At 41.5% G+C, this 20000-nt stretch overlaps 11 non-coding genes across 11 annotated transcripts; all 11 read right to left on the bottom strand.

The window, feature by feature from the left end:
- Positions 1-735: 735 nt before the first annotated feature.
- Positions 736-808, bottom strand: TRNAR-CCU (transfer RNA arginine (anticodon CCU)). The gene has a single exon. It is a non-coding gene; the product is annotated as a tRNA-Arg (tRNA).
- Positions 809-2329: 1521 nt separating this feature from the next.
- TRNAR-CCU (transfer RNA arginine (anticodon CCU)) lies at positions 2330-2404 on the bottom strand. Its single transcript has one exon. It is a non-coding gene; the product is annotated as a tRNA-Arg (tRNA).
- A 1522-nt stretch (positions 2405-3926) lies between these two features.
- Positions 3927-3999, bottom strand: TRNAR-CCU (transfer RNA arginine (anticodon CCU)). The gene has a single exon. It is a non-coding gene; the product is annotated as a tRNA-Arg (tRNA).
- A 1523-nt stretch (positions 4000-5522) lies between these two features.
- On the bottom strand, positions 5523-5595 carry TRNAR-CCU (transfer RNA arginine (anticodon CCU)). The gene has a single exon. It is a non-coding gene; the product is annotated as a tRNA-Arg (tRNA).
- A 1523-nt stretch (positions 5596-7118) lies between these two features.
- Positions 7119-7191, bottom strand: TRNAR-CCU (transfer RNA arginine (anticodon CCU)). Its single transcript has one exon. It is a non-coding gene; the product is annotated as a tRNA-Arg (tRNA).
- A 1523-nt stretch (positions 7192-8714) lies between these two features.
- On the bottom strand, positions 8715-8787 carry TRNAR-CCU (transfer RNA arginine (anticodon CCU)). Its single transcript has one exon. It is a non-coding gene; the product is annotated as a tRNA-Arg (tRNA).
- A 1523-nt stretch (positions 8788-10310) lies between these two features.
- Positions 10311-10383, bottom strand: TRNAR-CCU (transfer RNA arginine (anticodon CCU)). The gene has a single exon. It is a non-coding gene; the product is annotated as a tRNA-Arg (tRNA).
- A 3116-nt stretch (positions 10384-13499) lies between these two features.
- On the bottom strand, positions 13500-13572 carry TRNAR-CCU (transfer RNA arginine (anticodon CCU)). The gene has a single exon. It is a non-coding gene; the product is annotated as a tRNA-Arg (tRNA).
- An 802-nt stretch (positions 13573-14374) lies between these two features.
- On the bottom strand, positions 14375-14447 carry TRNAR-UCG (transfer RNA arginine (anticodon UCG)). Its single transcript has one exon. It is a non-coding gene; the product is annotated as a tRNA-Arg (tRNA).
- A 1521-nt stretch (positions 14448-15968) lies between these two features.
- Positions 15969-16041, bottom strand: TRNAR-UCG (transfer RNA arginine (anticodon UCG)). The gene has a single exon. It is a non-coding gene; the product is annotated as a tRNA-Arg (tRNA).
- A 646-nt stretch (positions 16042-16687) lies between these two features.
- TRNAR-CCU (transfer RNA arginine (anticodon CCU)) lies at positions 16688-16760 on the bottom strand. Its single transcript has one exon. It is a non-coding gene; the product is annotated as a tRNA-Arg (tRNA).
- Between the last annotated feature and the right edge of the window lie 3240 nt (positions 16761-20000).

Genomic DNA, 20000 nt, shown 5'->3' on the forward strand with positions numbered 1-20000 from the left:
ACAATTGGCAAAAACCGACCACGAAGGGACTGGAACCCTCTATCTTCTGATCCAAAGTCAGACGCCTTATCCATTAGTCCACGCGGTCATGTGTCCTGCTGCTTTTATTTTTATACTGTAGGTGGTATGCAAGGTTGGAAAATATATTATTTATAGTTATTTAGGTTTACAAACCATTGTGGGGTTTTTTCAGCTCCTTTCAATTAAATCACTTTTTTGGAATTTATATAATGAGAATGTCACCAGTACGATAAGCTATTGTTTTCATTTTTGCATTTAAACCTCTTTCTTCATGAGATTAAAGCTCAGTTTATGCTTTATATAGCTCTGGATGTTTCCAGAAGTGGAGAGAAACTTTTTTGAAAGTAGTACAAACTGCTCCTTCCTGGATATTCCAATTTACACACACTCAAAGGTTGTATATGTTTCATGAATCCTGACTTGCCCTATTCAAGTGCCTGAAAGCCTTTCACCACCTCTAGGAACAACAGTTACACCAATCCAATTCAAATAATTTTTTCCAAAGGAATATCTTCTGCCGGGTCAAAAATGCATCTGACAAAGACAGGTGTTTCAAAAATCGACTTTGTAGTTCCAGAACATCAACATGACTCTGACGAGTACAGAAGTAAAATGGTACCATTTCAACGTTCCTAATACCTCATAAGCTTCTGAGAGGAAGCATGTAATAAATATATTTATTTTTCTGGAAAAGTAAGAGTGGACATTGGTTTGCACCTCAGATGGGACTCAAACCCACAATCCCTGGCTTAGGAGGCCAGTGCCTTATCCATTAGGCCACTGAGGCACAGACAAATACCAGCAATCTAGAGGCATTATTTAAATGTATTGATTCATCCAACACTGGTGTCTGCACACAGGACATTTCTCAGTTCTCTCCATAAGTAAACTTCCCATTTTCATCCTCTTCCATCCCCGAATTTAACACTCTGTTCTGTGCTATAATGGAGACTCTGTATTTCTAGCAAGTGGAGAGAAATTGGAGGAGAACCATTTTCGAATCAACACTTCTTCTTCCATGGATGCTTTTCTCAATAAACTGGGCTTTGACAGTGGCATCAAGCCGTCCTTGTATTCAGCAGGACACAGAAACAGGTACCAAGTCTACTAACCAAGTTCAACCACACTCTGCAACTTAATAGACCAGTGCTTTACAAATTAGCCAACTGTGTCATCAGCAAAGGCAGACAATGTGCCAATCCTTTATAATTCTTCTGTAGTACTTTTCTTTCTCGTAGGCAAAATTAGCACTTTAACTGCACAAATCATACAGATTTTACACTTGAAGCACTCCATGAACACTTACTTACACACCTTGCAGTTCATCTACACACACTTGAGCTCAAAACCCATTCTGTGAAGTCAAAATTCTGCAAACCTAGTACATATTCAGTGCGTGTACATAGAAGCACTTTTTAATGCCACTTAAATGCACTAGATTTTAGACTGAAGATGCAATCTAAATGACTGTGCAGTATGTACTCCACTTTTTTATTAATTAGGATTGAGAACATGATGGCTATAAGAGTATTGGAAGAGCCTGCTTCCATTCTGAATGGAAACCTGAATTATGTGACAATTGGCAAAAAACGACCACGAAGGGACTCGAACCCTCTATCTTCTGACCCGAAGTCAGACACCTTATCCATTAGTCCACGCGGTCATGTGTCCTGCTGCATTTATTTTTATACTGTGGGTGGTATGCAAGGTTGGAAAATATATTATTTATAGTTATTTAGGTTTACAAACCATTGTTGTTTTTTTTCAGCTCCTTTCAATTAAATCACTTTTTTGGAATTTATATAATGAGAATGTCACCAGTACGATAAGCTATTGTTTTCATTTTTGCATTTAAACCTCTTTCTTCATGAGATTAAAGCTCAGTTTATGCTTTATTTAGCTCTGGATGTTTCCAGAAGTGGAGAGAAACTGTTTTGAAAGTAGTACAAACTGCTCCTTCCTGGCTATTCCAATTTACACACACTCAAAGGCTGTATATGTTTCATGAAACCCGGCTTGCCCTATTTAAGTAGCTGAAAGCCTTTCACCACCTCTAGGAACAACAGTTACACCAATCCAATTCAAATAATTTTTTCCAAAGGAATATCTTCTGTCGGGTCAAAAATGCATCTGACAAAGACAGGTGTTTCAAAAATCGACTTTGTAGTTTCCGAACATCAACATGACTCTGACGAGTACAGAAGTAAAATGGTACCATTTCAACGTTCCTAATACCTCATAAGCTTCTGAGAGGAAGCATGTAATAAATATATTTATTTTTCTGGAAAAGTAAGAGTGGACATTGGTTTGCAACTCAGATGGGACTCGAACCCACAATCCCTGGCTTAGGAGGCCAGTGCCTTATCCATTAGGCCACTGAGGCACAGACAAATACCAGCAATCTAGAGGCATTATTTAAATGTATTCATTCGTCCAACACTGGTGTCTGCACACAGGACTTTTTTCAGTTCTCTCCATAAGTAAACTTCCCATTTTCATCCTCTTCATCCCCGACTTTAACACTCAGTTGTGTGCTATAATGGAGACTCTGTATTTCTAGCAAGTGGAGAGAAATTGGAGGAGAACCATTTTCGAATCAACACTTCTTCTTCCATGGATGCTATTCTTAATAAACTGGGCTTTGACAGTGGTATCAAGCCGTCCTTGTCTTCAGCAGGACACAGAAACAGGCACCAAGTCTACTAACCAAGTTCAACCACACTCTGCAACTTAATAGACCAGTGCTTTACAAATTAGCCAACTTTGTCATCAGCAAAGGCAGCCAATGTGCCAATCCTTTATAATTCTTCTGTAGTACTTTTCTTTCTCGTAGGCAAAATTAGCACTTTAACTGCACAAATCATACAGATTTTACACTTGAAGCACTCCATGAACACATACTTACACACCTTGCAGTTCATCTACACACTCTTGAGCTAAAAACCCATTCTGTGAAGTCAAAATTCTGCAAACCTAGTACATATTCAGTGCGTGTACATAGAAGCACTTTTTAATGCCACTTAAATGCACTAGATTTTAGACTGAAGATGCAATCTAAATGAATGTGCAGTATGTACTCCACTTTTTTATTAATTAGGAATGAGAACATTATGGCTATAAGAGCATTGGAAGAGCCTGCTTCCATTCTGAATGGAAACCTGAATTGAGTGACAATTGGCAAAAACCGACCACGAAGGGACTGGAACCCTCTATCTTCTGATCCGAAGTCAGACGCCTTATCCATTAGTCCACGCGGTCATGTGTCCTGCTGCTTTTATTTTTATACTGTAGGTGGTATGCAAGGTTGGAAAATATATTATTTATAGTTATTTAGGTTTACAAACCATTGTGGGGTTTTTTCAGCTCCTTTCAATTAAATCACTTTTTTGGAATTTATATAATGAGAATGTCACCAGTACGATAAGCTATTGTTTTCATTTTTGCATTTAAACCTCTTTCTTCATGAGATTAAAGCTCAGTTTATGCTTTATATAGCTCTGGATGTTTCCAGAAGTGGAGAGAAACTTTTTTGAAAGTAGTACAAACTGCTCCTTCCTGGATATTCCAATTTACACACACTCAAAGGTTGTATATGTTTCATGAATCCTGACTTGCCCTATTCAAGTGCCTGAAAGCCTTTCACCACCTCTAGGAACAACAGTTACACCAATCCAATTCAAATAATTTTTTCCAAAGGAATATCTTCTGCCGGGTCAAAAATGCATCTGACAAAGACAGGTGTTTCAAAAATCGACTTTGTAGTTCCAGAACATCAACATGACTCTGACGAGTACAGAAGTAAAATGGTACCATTTCAACGTTCCTAATACCTCATAAGCTTCTGAGAGGAAGCATGTAATAAATATATTTATTTTTCTGGAAAAGTAAGAGTGGACATTGGTTTGCACCTCAGATGGGACTCAAACCCACAATCCCTGGCTTAGGAGGCCAGTGCCTTATCCATTAGGCCACTGAGGCACAGACAAATACCAGCAATCTAGAGGCATTATTTAAATGTATTGATTCATCCAACACTGGTGTCTGCACACAGGACATTTCTCAGTTCTCTCCATAAGTAAACTTCCCATTTTCATCCTCTTCCATCCCCGAATTTAACACTCTGTTCTGTGCTATAATGGAGACTCTGTATTTCTAGCAAGTGGAGAGAAATTGGAGGAGAACCATTTTCGAATCAACACTTCTTCTTCCATGGATGCTTTTCTCAATAAACTGGGCTTTGACAGTGGCATCAAGCCGTCCTTGTATTCAGCAGGACACAGAAACAGGTACCAAGTCTACTAACCAAGTTCAACCACACTCTGCAACTTAATAGACCAGTGCTTTACAAATTAGCCAACTGTGTCATCAGCAAAGGCAGACAATGTGCCAATCCTTTATAATTCTTCTGTAGTACTTTTCTTTCTCGTAGGCAAAATTAGCACTTTAACTGCACAAATCATACAGATTTTACACTTGAAGCACTCCATGAACACTTACTTACACACCTTGCAGTTCATCTACACACACTTGAGCTCAAAACCCATTCTGTGAAGTCAAAATTCTGCAAACCTAGTACATATTCAGTGCGTGTACATAGAAGCACTTTTTAATGCCACTTAAATGCACTAGATTTTAGACTGAAGATGCAATCTAAATGACTGTGCAGTATGTACTCCACTTTTTTATTAATTAGGATTGAGAACATGATGGCTATAAGAGTATTGGAAGAGCCTGCTTCCATTCTGAATGGAAACCTGAATTATGTGACAATTGGCAAAAAACGACCACGAAGGGACTCGAACCCTCTATCTTCTGACCCGAAGTCAGACACCTTATCCATTAGTCCACGCGGTCATGTGTCCTGCTGCATTTATTTTTATACTGTGGGTGGTATGCAAGGTTGGAAAATATATTATTTATAGTTATTTAGGTTTACAAACCATTGTTGTTTTTTTTCAGCTCCTTTCAATTAAATCACTTTTTTGGAATTTATATAATGAGAATGTCACCAGTACGATAAGCTATTGTTTTCATTTTTGCATTTAAACCTCTTTCTTCATGAGATTAAAGCTCAGTTTATGCTTTATTTAGCTCTGGATGTTTCCAGAAGTGGAGAGAAACTGTTTTGAAAGTAGTACAAACTGCTCCTTCCTGGCTATTCCAATTTACACACACTCAAAGGCTGTATATGTTTCATGAAACCCGGCTTGCCCTATTTAAGTAGCTGAAAGCCTTTCACCACCTCTAGGAACAACAGTTACACCAATCCAATTCAAATAATTTTTTCCAAAGGAATATCTTCTGTCGGGTCAAAAATGCATCTGACAAAGACAGGTGTTTCAAAAATCGACTTTGTAGTTCCAGAACATCAACATGACTCTGACGAGTACAGAAGTAAAATGGTACCATTTCAAAGTTCCTAATACCTCATAAACATCTGAGAGGAAGCATGTAATAAATATATTTATTTTTCTGGAAAAGTAAGAGTGAACATTGGTTTGCACCTCAGACGGGACTCGAACCCACAATCCCTGGCTTAGGAGACCAGTGCCTTATCCATTAGGCCACTGAGGCACAGATAAATGCCAGCAATCTAGAGGCATTATTTAAATGTATTCAATCGTCCTACACTGGTGTCTGCACACAGGATATTTCTCAGTTCTCTCCATAAGTAAACTTCCCATTTTCATGCTCTTCCATCCCCGACTTTAACACTCTGTTGTGTGCTATAATGGAGACTCTGTATTTCTAGCAAGTGGAGAGAAATTGGAGGAGAACCATTTTCGAATCAACACTTCTTCTTCCATGGATGCTTTTCTTAATAAACTGGGCTTTGACAGTGGTATCAAGCCGTCCTTGTCTTCAGCAGGACACAGAAACAGGTACCAAGTCTACTAACCAAGTTCAACCACACTCTGCAACTTAATAGACCAGTGCTTTACAATTTAGCCAATTGTGTCATCAGCAAAGGCAGACAATGTGCCAATCCTTTATAATTCTTCTGTAGTACTTTTCTTTCTCGTAGGCAAAATTAGCACTTTAACTGCTCAAATCATACAGATTTTACACTTGAAGCACTCCATGAACACTTACTTACACACCTTGCAGTTCATCTACACACTCTTGAGCTAAAAACCCATTCTGTGAAGTCAAAATTCTGCAAACCTAGTACATATTCAGTGCGTGTACATAGAAGCACTTTTTAATGCCACTTAAATGCACTAGATTTTAGACTGAAGATGCAATCTAAATGAATGTGCAGTATGTACTCCACTTTTTTATTAATTAGGAATGAGAACATTATGGCTATAAGAGCATTGGAAGAGCCTGCTTCCATTCTGAATGGAAACCTGAATTGAGTGACAATTGGCAAAAACCGACCACGAAGGGACTGGAACCCTCTATCTTCTGATCCGAAGTCAGACGCCTTATCCATTAGTCCACGCGGTCATGTGTCCTGCTGCTTTTATTTTTATACTGTAGGTGGTATGCAAGGTTGGAAAATATATTATTTATAGTTATTTAGGTTTACAAACCATTGTGGGGTTTTTTCAGCTCCTTTCAATTAAATCACTTTTTTGGAATTTATATAATGAGAATGTCACCAGTACGATAAGCTATTGTTTTCATTTTTGCATTTAAACCTCTTTCTTCATGAGATTAAAGCTCAGTTTATGCTTTATATAGCTCTGGATGTTTCCAGAAGTGGAGAGAAACTTTTTTGAAAGTAGTACAAACTGCTCCTTCCTGGATATTCCAATTTACACACACTCAAAGGTTGTATATGTTTCATGAATCCTGACTTGCCCTATTCAAGTGCCTGAAAGCCTTTCACCACCTCTAGGAACAACAGTTACACCAATCCAATTCAAATAATTTTTTCCAAAGGAATATCTTCTGCCGGGTCAAAAATGCATCTGACAAAGACAGGTGTTTCAAAAATCGACTTTGTAGTTCCAGAACATCAACATGACTCTGACGAGTACAGAAGTAAAATGGTACCATTTCAACGTTCCTAATACCTCATAAGCTTCTGAGAGGAAGCATGTAATAAATATATTTATTTTTCTGGAAAAGTAAGAGTGGACATTGGTTTGCACCTCAGATGGGACTCAAACCCACAATCCCTGGCTTAGGAGGCCAGTGCCTTATCCATTAGGCCACTGAGGCACAGACAAATACCAGCAATCTAGAGGCATTATTTAAATGTATTGATTCATCCAACACTGGTGTCTGCACACAGGACATTTCTCAGTTCTCTCCATAAGTAAACTTCCCATTTTCATCCTCTTCCATCCCCGAATTTAACACTCTGTTCTGTGCTATAATGGAGACTCTGTATTTCTAGCAAGTGGAGAGAAATTGGAGGAGAACCATTTTCGAATCAACACTTCTTCTTCCATGGATGCTTTTCTCAATAAACTGGGCTTTGACAGTGGCATCAAGCCGTCATTGTATTCAGCAGGACACAGAAACAGGTACCAAGTCTACTAACCAAGTTCAACCACACTCTGCAACTTAATAGACCAGTGCTTTACAAATTAGCCAACTGTGTCATCAGCAAAGGCAGACAATGTGCCAATCCTTTATAATTCTTCTGTAGTACTTTTCTTTCTCGTAGGCAAAATTAGCACTTTAACTGCACAAATCATACAGATTTTACACTTGAAGCACTCCATGAACACTTACTTACACACCTTGCAGTTCATCTACACACACTTGAGCTCAAAACCCATTCTGTGAAGTCAAAATTCTGCAAACCTAGTACATATTCAGTGCGTGTACATAGAAGCACTTTTTAATGCCACTTAAATGCACTAGATTTTAGACTGAAGATGCAATCTAAATGACTGTGCAGTATGTACTCCACTTTTTTATTAATTAGGATTGAGAACATGATGGCTATAAGAGTATTGGAAGAGCCTGCTTCCATTCTGAATGGAAACCTGAATTATGTGACAATTGGCAAAAAACGACCACGAAGGGACTCGAACCCTCTATCTTCTGACCCGAAGTCAGACACCTTATCCATTAGTCCACGCGGTCATGTGTCCTGCTGCATTTATTTTTATACTGTGGGTGGTATGCAAGGTTGGAAAATATATTATTTATAGTTATTTAGGTTTACAAACCATTGTTGTTTTTTTTCAGCTCCTTTCAATTAAATCACTTTTTTGGAATTTATATAATGAGAATGTCACCAGTACGATAAGCTATTGTTTTCATTTTTGCATTTAAACCTCTTTCTTCATGAGATTAAAGCTCAGTTTATGCTTTATTTAGCTCTGGATGTTTCCAGAAGTGGAGAGAAACTGTTTTGAAAGTAGTACAAACTGCTCCTTCCTGGCTATTCCAATTTACACACACTCAAAGGCTGTATATGTTTCATGAAACCCGGCTTGCCCTATTTAAGTAGCTGAAAGCCTTTCACCACCTCTAGGAACAACAGTTACACCAATCCAATTCAAATAATTTTTTCCAAAGGAATATCTTCTGTCGGGTCAAAAATGCATCTGACAAAGACAGGTGTTTCAAAAATCGACTTTGTAGTTCCAGAACATCAACATGACTCTGACGAGTACAGAAGTAAAATGGTACCATTTCAAAGTTCCTAATACCTCATAAACATCTGAGAGGAAGCATGTAATAAATATATTTATTTTTCTGGAAAAGTAAGAGTGAACATTGGTTTGCACCTCAGACGGGACTCGAACCCACAATCCCTGGCTTAGGAGACCAGTGCCTTATCCATTAGGCCACTGAGGCACAGATAAATGCCAGCAATCTAGAGGCATTATTTAAATGTATTCAATCGTCCTACACTGGTGTCTGCACACAGGATATTTCTCAGTTCTCTCCATAAGTAAACTTCCCATTTTCATGCTCTTCCATCCCCGACTTTAACACTCTGTTGTGTGCTATAATGGAGACTCTGTATTTCTAGCAAGTGGAGAGAAATTGGAGGAGAACCATTTTCGAATCAACACTTCTTCTTCCATGGATGCTTTTCTTAATAAACTGGGCTTTCACAGTGGTATCAAGCCGTCCTTGTCTTCAGCAGGACACAGAAACAGGTACCAAGTCTACTAACCAAGTTCAACCACACTCTGCAACTTAATAGACCAGTGCTTTACAATTTAGCCAATTGTGTCATCAGCAAAGGCAGACAATGTGCCAATCCTTTATAATTCTTCTGTAGTACTTTTCTTTCTCGTAGGCAAAATTAGCACTTTAACTGCTCAAATCATACAGATTTTACACTTGAAGCACTCCATGAACACTTACTTACACACCTTGCAGTTCATCTACACACACTTGAGCTCAAAACCCATTCTGTGAAGTCAAAATTCTGCAAACCTAGTACATATTCAGTGCGTGTACATAGAAGCACTTTTTAATGCCACTTAAATGCACTAGATTTTAGACTGAAGATGCAATCTAAATGACTGTGCAGTATGTACTCCACTTTTTTATTAATTAGGATTGAGAACATGATGGCTATAAGAGTATTGGAAGAGCCTGCTTCCATTCTGAATGGAAACCTGAATTATGTGACAATTGGCAAAAAACGACCACGAAGGGACTCAAACCCTCTATCTTCTGACCTGAAGTCAGACGCCTTATCCATTAGTCCACGCGGTCATGTGTCCTGCTGTATTTATTTTTATACTGTGGGTGGTATGCAAGGTTGGAAAATATATTATTTATAGTTATTTAGGTTTACAAACCATTGTTTTTTTTTTTCAGCTCCTTTCAATTAAATCACTTTTTTGGAATTTATATAATGAGAATGTCACCAGTACGATAAGCTATTGTTTTCATTTTTGCATTTAAACCTCTTTCTTCATGAGATTAAAGCTCAGTTTATGCTTTATTTAGCTCTGGATGTTTCCAGAAGTGGAGAGAAACTGTTTTGAAAGTAGTACAAACTGCTCCTTCCTGGCTATTCCAATTTACACACACTCAAAGGCTGTATACGTTTCATGAAACCCGGCTTGCCCTATTTAAGTAGCTGAAAGCCTTTCACCACCTCTAGGAACAACAGTTACACCAATCCAATTCAAATAATTTTTTCCAAAGGAATATCTTCTGCCGGGTCAAAAATGCATCTGACAAAGACAGGTGTTTCAAAAATCGACTTTGTAGTTTCAGAACATCAACATGACTCTGACGAGTACAGAAGTAAAATGGTACCATTTCAACGTTCCTAATACCTCATAAGCTTCTGAGAGGAAGTATGTAATAAATATATTTATTTTTCTGGAAAAGTAAGAGTGGACATTGGTTTGCACCTCAGATGGGACTCGAACCCACAATCCCTGGCTTAGGAGGCCAGTGCCTTATCCATTAGGCCACTGAGGCACAGACAAATACCAGCAATCTAGAGGCATTATTTAAATGAATTCATTCGTCCAACACTGGTGTCTGCACACAGGACTTTTTTCAGTTCTCTCCATAAGTAAACTTCCCATTTTCATCCTCTTCCATCCCCGACTTTAACACTCAGTTGTGTGCTATAATGGAGACTCTGTATTTCTAGCAAGTGGAGAGAAATTGGAGGAGAACCATTTTCGAATCAACACTTCTTCTTCCATGGATGCTTTTCTTAATAAACTGGGCTTTGACAGTGGTATCAAGCCGTCCTTGTCTTCAGCAGGACACAGAAACAGGCACCAAGTCTACTAACCAAGTTCAACCACACTCTGCCACTTAATAGACCAGTGCTTTACAAATTAGCCAACTGTGTCATCAGCAAAGGCAGCCAATGTGCCAATCCTTTATAATTCTTCTGTAGTACTTTTCTTTCTCGTAGGCAAAATTAGCACTTTAACTGCACAAATCATACAGATTTTACACTTGAAGCACTCCATGAACACATACTTACACACCTTGCAGTTCATCTACACACTCTTGAGCTAAAAACCCATTCTGTGAAGTCAAATTCTGCAAACCTAGTACATATTCAGTGCGTGTACATAGAAGCACTTTTTAATGCCACTTAAATGCACTAGATTTTAGACTGAAGATGCAATCTAAATGAATGTGCAGTATGTACTCCACTTTTTTATTAATTAGGAATGAGAACATTATGGCTATAAGAGCATTGGAAGAGCCTGCTTCCATTCTGAATGGAAACCTGAATTGAGTGACAATTGGCAAAAACCGACCACGAAGGGACTGGAACCCTCTATCTTCTGATCCGAAGTCAGACGCCTTATCCATTAGTCCACACGGTCATATGTCCTGCTGCATTTATTTTTATACTGTGGGTGGTATGCAAGGTTGGAAAATATATTATTTATAGTTATTTAGGTTTACAAACCATTGTTGTTTTTTTTCAGCTCCTTTCAATTAAATCACTTTTTTGGAATTTATATAATGAGAATGTCACCAGTACGATAAGCTATTGTTTTCATTTTTGCATTTAAACCTCTTTCTTCATGAGATTAAAGCTCAGTTTATGCTTTATTTAGCTCTGGATGTTTCCAGAAGTGGAGAGAAACTGTTTTGAAAGTAGTACAAACTGCTCCTTCCTGGCTATTCCAATTTACACACACTCAAAGGCTGTATACGTTTCATGAAACCCGGCTTGCCCTATTTAAGTAGCTGAAAGCCTTTCACCACCTCTAGGAACAACAGTTACACCAATCCAATTCAAATCATTTTTTCCAAAGGAATATCTTCTGCCGGGTCAAAAATGCATCTGACAAAGACAGGTGTTTCAAAAATCGACTTTGTAGTTCCAGAACATCAACATGACTCTGACGAGTACAGAAGTAAAATGGTACCATTTCAACGTTCCTAATACCTCATAAGCTTCTGAGAGGAAGCATGTAATAAATATATTTATTTTTCTGGAAAAGTAAGAGTGGACATTGGTTTGCACCTCAGATGGGACTCAAACCCACAATCCCTGGTTTAGGAGGCCAGTGCCTTATCCATTAGGCCACTGAGGCACAGACAAATACCAGCAATCTAGAGGCATTATTTAAATGTATTCATTCGTCCAACACTGGTGTCTGCACACAGGACATTTCTCAGTTCTCTCCATAAGTAAACTTCCCATTTTCATCCTCTTCCATCCCCGAATTTAACACTCTGTTCTGTGCTATAATGGAGACTCTGTATTTCTAGCAAGTGGAGAGAAATTGGAGGAGAACCATTTTCGAATCAACACTTCTTCTTCCATGGATGCTTTTCTCAATAAACTGGGCTTTGACAGTGGTATCAAGCAGTCCTTGTATTCAGCAGGACACAGAAACAGGTACCAAGTCTACTAACCAAGTTCAACCACACTCTGCAACTTAATAGACCAGTGCTTTACAAATTAGCCAACTGTGTCATCAGCAAAGGCAGACAATGTGCCAATCCTTTATAATTCTTCTGTAGTACTTTTCTTTCTCGTAGGCAAATTAGCACTTTAACTGCACAAATCATACAGATTTTACACTTGAAGCACTCCATGAACACTTAATTACACACCTTGCAGTTCATCTACACACACTTGAGCTCAAAACCCATTCTGTGAAGTCAAAATTCTGCAAACCTAGTACATATTCAGTGCGTGTACATAGAAGCACTTTTTAATGCCACTTAAATGCACTAGATTTTAGACTGAAGATGCAATCTAAATGACTGTACAGTATGTACTCCACTTTTTTATTAATTAGGATTGAGAACATGATGGCTATAAGAGTATTGGAAGAGCCTGCTTCCATTCTGAATGGAAGCCTGAATTATGTGACAATTGGCAAAAAACGACCACGAAGGGACTCGAACCCTCTATTTTCTGACCCGAAGTCAGACACCTTATCCATTAGTCCACGCGGTCATGTGTCCTGCTGCATTTATTTTTATACTGTGGGTGGTATGCAAGGTTGGAAAATATATTATTTATAGTTATTTAGGTTTACAAACCATTGGGGGTTTTATTCAGCTCCTTTCAATTAAATCACTTTTTGGGAATTTATATAATGAGAATGTCACCAGTACGATAAGCTATTGTTTTCATTTTTGCATTTAAACCTCTTTCTTCATGAGATTAAAGCTCAGTTTATGCTTTATTTAGCTCTGGATGTTTCCAGAAGTGGAGAGAAACTGTTTTGAAAGTAGTACAAACTGCTCCTTCCTGGCTATTCCAATTTACACACACTCAAAGGTTGTATACGTTTCATGAATCCTGACTTGCCCTATTCAAGTGCCTGAAAGCCTTTCACCACCTCTAGAAACAACAGTTACACCAATCCAATTCAAATCATTTTTTCCAAAGGAATATCTTCTGCCGGGTCAAAAATGCATCTGACAAAGATAGGTCTTTAAAAATCTACTTTGTAGTTTCAGAACATCAACATGACTCTGAAGAGTACAGAAGTAAAATGGTACCATTTCAAAGTTCCTAATACCTCATAAACATCTGAGAGTAAGCATGTAATAAATATATTTATTTTTCTGGAAAAGTAAGAGTGAACATTGGTTTGCATCTCAGACGGGACTCGAACCCACAATCCCTGGCTTAGGAGGCCAGTGCCTTATCCATTAGGCCACTGAGACACAGATAAATGCCAGCAATCTAGAGGCATTATTTAAATGTATTCAATCGTCCTACACTGGTGTTTGCACACAGGATATTTCTCAGTTCTCTCCATAAGTAAACTTCCCATTTTCATGCTCTTCCATCCCCGACTTTAACACTCTGTTGTGTGCTATAATGGAGACTCTGTATTTCTAGCAAGTGGAGAGAAATTGGAGGAGAACCATTTTCGAATCAACACTTCTTCTTCCATGGATGCTTTTCTTAATAAACTGGGCTTTGACAGTGGTATCAAGCCGTCCTTGTCTTCAGCAGGACACAGAAACAGGCACCAAGTCTACTAACCAAGTTCAACCACACTCTGCAACTTAATAGACCAGTGCTTTACAAATTAGCCATCAGTGTCATCAGCAAAGGCAGCCAATGTGCCAATCCTTTATAATTCTTCTGTAGTACTTTTCTTTCTCATAGGCAAAATTAGCACTTTAACTGCACAAATCATACAGATTTTACACTTGAAGCACTCCATGAACACATACTTACACACCTTGCAGTTCATCTACACACACTTAAGCTAAAACCCATTCTGTCAAGTCAAAATTCTGCAAACCTAGTACATATTCAGTGCATGTACATAGAAGCACTTTTTAATGCCACTTAAATGCACTAGATTTTAGACTGAAGATGCAATCTAAATGACTGTGCAGTATGTACTCCACTTTATTATTAATTAGGAATGAGAACATGATGGCTATAAGAGTATTGGAAGAGCCTGCTTCCATTCTGAATGGAAACCTGAATTGTGTGACCATTGTCAAAAATCAACCACGAAGGGACTCGAACCCTCAATCTTCTGATCCGAAGTCAGACGCCTTATCCATTAGGCCACGCAGTCATGTGTCCTATTGTTTTTATTTTTATACTGTAGGTGGTGTGCAAGGATGGAAAATATATTATTTATAGTTATTTAGGTTTACAAACCATTGTGGTTTTTTTCAGCTCCTTTCAATTAAATCACTTTTTTGGAATTTATATAATGAGAATGTCACCAGTACGATAAGCTATTGTTTTCTTTTTTGCATTTAAACCTCTTTCTTCATGAGATTAAAGCTCAGAGTATGCTTTATATAGCTCTGGATGTTTCCAGAAGTGGAGAGAAACTGTTTTGAAAGTAGTACAAACTGCTCCTTCCTGGATATTCCAATTTACACACACTCAAAGGTTGAATACGTTTCATGAATCCTGACTTGCCCTATTCAAGTGCCTGAAAGCCTTTCACCACCTCTAGAAACAACAGTTACACCAATCCAATTCAAATCATTTTTTCCAAAGGAATATCTTCTGCCGATCAAAAATGCATCTGACAAAGATAGGTCTTTAAAAATCTACTTTGTAGTTTCAGAACATCAACATGACTCTGAAGAGTACAGATGTAAAATGGTACCATTTCAAAGTTCCTAATACCTCATAAGCTTCTGAGAGGAAGCATGTAATAAATATATTTATTTTTCTGGAAAAGTAAGAGTGAACATTGGTTTGCACCTCAGATGAGACTCAAACCCACAGTCCGTGGCTTAGGAGGCCAGTGCCTTATCCATTAGGCCACTGAGGCACAGATAAATGCCATAAAAATCTAGAGGCATTATTTAAATGTATTCAATCGTCCAACACTGGTGTCTGCACACAGGACATTTCTCAGTTCTCTCCATAAGTAAACTTCCCATTTTCATCCTCTTCCATCCCCGACTTTAAACTCTGTTCTGTGCTATAATGGAGACTCTGTATTTCTAGCAAGTGGAGAGAAATTGGAGGAGAACCATTTTCGAATCAACACTTCTTTTTCCATGGATGCTTTTCTCAATAAACTGGGTTTTGACAATGGTATCAAGTCGTCCTTGTCTTCAGCAGGACACAGAAACAGGCACCAAGTCTACTAACCAAGTTCAACCACACTCTGCAACTTAATAGACCAGTGCTTTACAAATTAGCCAACTGTGTCATCAGCAAAGGCAGCCAATGTGCCAATCCTTTATAGTTCTTCTGTAGTACTTTTCTTTCTCGTAGGCAAAATTAGCACTTTAACTGCACAAATCATACAGATTTTACACTTGAAGCACTCCATGAACACATACTTACACACCTTGCAGTTCATCTTCACACCCTTAAGCTAAAAACCCATTGTGTAAAGTCAAAATTCTGCAAACCTAGTACATATTCAGTGCGTGTACATAGAAGTACTTTTTAATGCCACTTAAATGCACTAGATTTTAGACTGAAGATGCAATCTAAATGACTGTGCAGTATGTACTCCACTTTATTATTAATTAGGAATGAGAACATGATGGCTATAAGAGTATTGGAAGAGCCTGCTTCCATTCTAAATGGAATCCTGAATTGTGTGACCATTGTCAAAAACCGACCACGAAGGGACTCGAACCCTCAATCTTCTGATCCGAAGTCAGACGCCTTATCCATTAGGCCACGCGGTCATGTGTCCTGCTGCGTTTATTTTTATACTGTAGGTGGTATGCAAGGTTGGAAAATATATTATTTATAGTTATTTAGGTTTACAAACCATTGTGGGGTTTTTCAGCTCCTTTCAATTAAATCACCTTTTTGGAATTTATATAATGAGAATGTCACCAGTACGATAAGCTATTGTTTTCTTTTTTGCATTTAAACCTCTTTCTTCATGAGATTAAAGCTCAGTTTATGCTTTATCTAGCTCTGGATGTTTCCAGAAGTGGAGAGAAACTGTTTTGAAAGTAGAACAAACTGCTCCTTCCTGGATATTCCAATTTACACACACTCAAAGGTTGTATACGTTTCATGAATCCTGACTTGCCCTATTCAAGTAGCTGAAAGCTTTTCACCACCTCTAGAAACAACAGTTACACCAATCCAATTCAAATAATTTTTTCCAAAGGAATATCTTCTGCTGGGTCAAAAATGCATCTGACAAAGATAGGTGTTTCAAAAATCGACTTTGTAGTTTCAGAACATCAACATGACTCTAAAGAGTACAGAAGTAAAATGGTACCATTTCAAAGTTCCTAATACCTCATAAGCTTCTGAGAGGAAGCATGTAATAAATATATTTATTTTTCTGGAAAAATAAGTGTGGACATTGGTTTGCACCTCAGATGGGACTCAAACCCACAATCCTTGGCTTAGGAGGCCAGTGCCTTATCCATTAGGCCACTGAGGCAAAGATAAATACCAGCAATCTAGAGGTATTATTTAAATGTATTCAATCGTCCAACACTGGTGTCTGCACACAGGACATTTCTCAGTTCTCTCCATAAGTAAACTTCCCATTTTCATCCTCTTCCATCCCCGACTTTAACACTCTGTTCTGTGCTATAATGGATACTCTGCATTTGTAGCAAGTGGAGAGAAATTGGAGGAGAACCGTTTTAGAATCAACACTTCTTCTTCCATGGATGCTTTTCTCATTAAACAGGGCTTTGACAGTGGTATCAAGCCGTCCTTGTCTTCAGCAGGACACAGAAACAGGCACCTAGTCTACTAACCAAGTTCAACCACACTCTGCAACTTAATAGACCAGTGCTTTACAAATTAGCCATCTGTGTCATCAGCAAAGGCAGCCAATGTGCCAATCCTTTATAATTCTTCTGTAGTGCGTTTCTTTCTCATAGGCAAAATTAGCACTTTAACTGCACAAATCATACAGATTTACACTTGAAGCGCTCCATGAACACATACTTACACACCTTGCAGTTCATCTACACACACTTAAGCTAAAACCCATTCTGTCAAGTCAAAATTCTGCAAACCTAGTACATATTCAGTGCATGTACATAGAAGCACTTTTTAATGCCACTTAAATGCACTAGATTTTAGACTGAAGATGCAATCTAAATGACTGTGCAGTATGTACTCCACTTTATTATTAATTAGGAATGAGAACATGATGGCTATAAGAGTATTGGAAGAGCCTGCTTCCATTCTGAATGGAAACCTGAATTGTGTGACCATTGTCAAAAATCAACCACGAAGGGACTCGAACCCTCAATCTTCTGATCCGAAGTCAAACGCCTTATCCCAGGGGTCTTCAAACCAGTCCTGGCGCCCCGTATCCATGGCAGATTTTTGGGATATCCCCATCTGGTGACCACGGTTCGATCCCCGGCACCTGCGGCAGATTAGCCCAGCACCATGTGACTCTGGGCAATAGCTGGCGCCGCGGCTAGGGCGGCTGACTCCAGAATCTGGGGATCACGGTTCGATCCCCGGCACCAGCGGCAGATTAGCCCAGCACCATGTGACTCTGGGCAATAGCTGGCGCTGCGGCGGCTGACTCCGGAATCTGGAGATCACGGTTCGATCCCCGGCACCGGCGGCAGATTAGCCCAGCATCATGTGACTCTGGGCAATAGCTGGCGCCGCGGCTAGGGCGGCTGACTCCGGAATCTGGAGATTTATTTATTTAGGGTTTTTGTAGAGCGCGTAGTAACCCTCGAGCATCCCAGAGATCAGGGTTCGATCCCCGGCACCGGCCGCAGATTAGGCCAGCACCATGTGACTCTGGGCAATAGCTGGCGCCACGGCTAGGGCGGCTGACTCCGGAATCTGGGGATCACGGTTCGATCCCAGGCACCGGCGGCAGATTAGCCCAGCACCATGTGACTCTGGGCAATAGCTGGCGCCGCGGCTAGGGCGGCTGACTACGGAATCTGGGGATCACGGTTCGATCCCCGGCACCGGAGGCAGATTAGCCCAGCACCATGTGACTCTGGGCAATAGCTTGTTTAATCTTCCCGACGGCCCCTAGCGCCTAGAGACCCTTACGGGTGATTGTGCGCTTTACAAATGTGGATTATTATTATTATTATTATTATTATTATTATTTGGGGCGATTCCGATCCGGTTCGTAAAAGCACATCTGCCAGAATCTGTCGGACAACCACGTACGCCCGGGAGAGGACTGCCCGGGACCCGTGGAGCCCGTCCTGGTCACTCTGACCTGCCATCGGCCTGGAGAAGGGAGCGCCGGACGCCCGGGGGGAGGACTGCCCGGGACCCGTGGAGCCCGTCCTGGGCACTCTGACCTGCCGTCGGCCCGGGGAAGGGAGCCCCGGACGCCCGGGGGGAGGACTGCCCGGGACCCGTGGAGCCCGTCCTGGGCACTCTGACCTGCCGTCGGCCCGGGGAAGGGAGCCCCGGACGCCCGGGGGAGGACTGCCCGGGGACCCGTGGAACTCGTCCTGGGAACTCTGACATGCCGCTGACCCGGGGAAGGGAGCCCCGGACGCCCGGGGGGAGGACTGCCCGGGACCCGTGGAGCCCGTCCTGGGCACTCTGACCTGCCGTCGGCCCGGGGAAGGGAGCCCCGGACGCCCGGGGGGAGGACTGCCCGGGACCCGTGGAACTCGTCCTGGGCACTCTGACATGCCGCTGACCCGGGGAAGGGAACCCCGGATGCCCGGGAACCGTGGAGCCCGTCCTGGGCACTCTGACAAGCCGTCGGACCGGGGAAGGGAGCCCCGGATGCCCGGGACCCGTGGAGCCCGTCCTGGGAACTCCGGCATGCCGTTGGCCTGGGGAAGGGAGTCCCAGATACCCGGGACCCGTGGAGCCCGTCATGGGCACTCTGACAAGCCGTTGTCCCGGGGAAGGGAGCCCCGGACGCCCAAGACTCGTGGAGCCCGTCCTGGGCACTCTGGCATGCCGTTGGCCTGGGGAAGGGAGCCCCGGACGCCCGGGGCCCGTGGAGCCCATCCTGGGCACTTTGACATGCCGTTGGCCTGGGGAAGGGAGCCACGGACGCCCGGGGGGGGAGGACTGCCAGGGACCCATGGAGCCCGTCCTGGGCACTTTGACCTGCCGTTGGCCTGGAGATGGAAGCCCCGGATGCCTGGGGGAGGACTGCCCGGGACCCATGGAGCCCGTCCCGGGTACTTTGCCATGCTGTTGGCCTCCTGGAGATGGGTGCCCCGGACGCCCGGGGGAGGACTGCCCGGGACGTATGGAGCCCGTCCCGGGCACTTTTCCATGCCGTCGGCAGGGATGGAGCCCCGGACGCCCGGGGGACGACTGCCCAAGAGCCATGGAGCCCGTCCTGGGCAATTTGACAAGCCGTTGGCCTGGAGGAAGGAAGCCCCGGGTGGCCTAGGGAGGTGTTACCCAGGCATAGCCCATCTGGTCCCCCTAGCAGAGAACCACCTGCCTTGGAGGGGTGTCCGGGCGTACCCTGTCCCTAGTAATCTGAAGGGAAATTACCCCTCTTTCTTGCAATCTGTGCACACGAGGTGACAGAGGGGACCCAAGGCGCGAAAGTACCCGACCTCCTGGATCCCTCGCTGGGATCCGGGAGGTGAATGGCACCTCATCATGACTTCCAGGGCGACCAGATGGCCGAGGCGAGAGGGGCGACCAGATGGCCGGGACCAAAATGACGCCAATCTGCCTGCCCCGGAGCTGCAGG

Source organism: Lissotriton helveticus, chromosome 5_1 (genome assembly GCF_964261635.1).
Source record: "Lissotriton helveticus chromosome 5_1, aLisHel1.1, whole genome shotgun sequence".
Lineage (NCBI taxonomy): Eukaryota > Metazoa > Chordata > Amphibia > Caudata > Salamandridae > Lissotriton > Lissotriton helveticus.